At 45.4% G+C, this 977-nt stretch overlaps 1 protein-coding gene across 1 annotated transcript in view; it reads left to right on the forward strand.

Annotated features, from left to right (window-relative positions):
* The first annotated feature begins 621 nt into the window (after nt 1-621).
* The window catches only part of MYT1 (myelin transcription factor 1), a 62,352-nt gene continuing 61,996 nt past the window's right edge, over nt 622-977 (forward strand). Inside the window, exon 1 of the mRNA XM_026861933.1 lies at nt 622-862. The gene's annotated coding sequence lies outside the window, so the exon portion shown is untranslated. The remainder of the gene's footprint in view (nt 863-977) is intronic.

Consider the following 977-nt stretch of genomic DNA (forward strand, 5'->3'; position numbering starts at 1 on the left):
TAAGGGGAGGAAAAAAAATATTTATACACCTTTTAACCACTCACTTTTGAATATGTATATCAGCTAATATGCAATACTTCCAGGTTCATAGAGGCGATAAATTTCCCAGTCTGTTCTTTATGGTGATAGGTCATCTTCCTAACCACCAATAAATATTGTAAAGTACTTTCGCTGGAGCTGTGCTAACCCAGGGCATCTGTCACTCGCTGCTTGCTGCTATTAGGAATTATTGGGCCGTACCACGCGTTGGGATGCGCGGGGGGACGACACGGCACGGCGCTTGTCGCGCTCGCCGTCCTTTTGTGTTGCTGCTATCAAAGGAGCCCCGAGCCTCGTGCATATTAATTATGAATCAGCTCGGGTAAAATCACTCACCTTCTGCTGGGGCTTGGGGAGGGGGGAGCGCGAGGCGAGAGGGGCTGGCGGGGCTGGGAGAGCCCCAACTCGCTGTGCTCTCAAGTCAGCAGCTCCATCTCTCTCTCTCTCTCTCTCTCTCTCTCTCTCTCTCTTACTGTAAATTTATTTCACCTCAGAGAGTAAACAGATATATTGCAACCCCAAGGGTTCATGGGTAGTGTATTTACAAAGGGAAGGCGCAGCAAGCCCCCTCTGTGCCATTTCCATTAATGAGAGCGGTCATTAAGTAAATGAGACATTGCCTTTAGCAGGCTTAAGAGTTCACACACTAAGGAGTATCAGATATTTAATTGAAACCAACAACCCGTCTTACACGCGTGTTACTGGTGTAGGGAAGTGGGCTGCCCTCCAAGAACTCTCCCCCCACAACCTCCCCCATGCAAATTTCATGATTGGTTTCCGTGATGTCATTTTGCAAAGGGGCAGACAATAGCTGTGGGGAAAGGTAAGTCAATATTATGTTCTTTCGCTGACAAAGGCAGATAATGCTGGCTTTTTTTTTTTGCTTTTTTTTTGTTCCCTCTTCTTTTTTTTTTTTTTTTTTTTTTTTTTTTTTTTTT

This window comes from Athene cunicularia (assembly GCF_003259725.1).
Source record: "Athene cunicularia isolate RWA chromosome 20 unlocalized genomic scaffold, athCun1 chr20_part1, whole genome shotgun sequence".
In the NCBI taxonomy this organism is placed as follows: domain Eukaryota; kingdom Metazoa; phylum Chordata; class Aves; order Strigiformes; family Strigidae; genus Athene; species Athene cunicularia.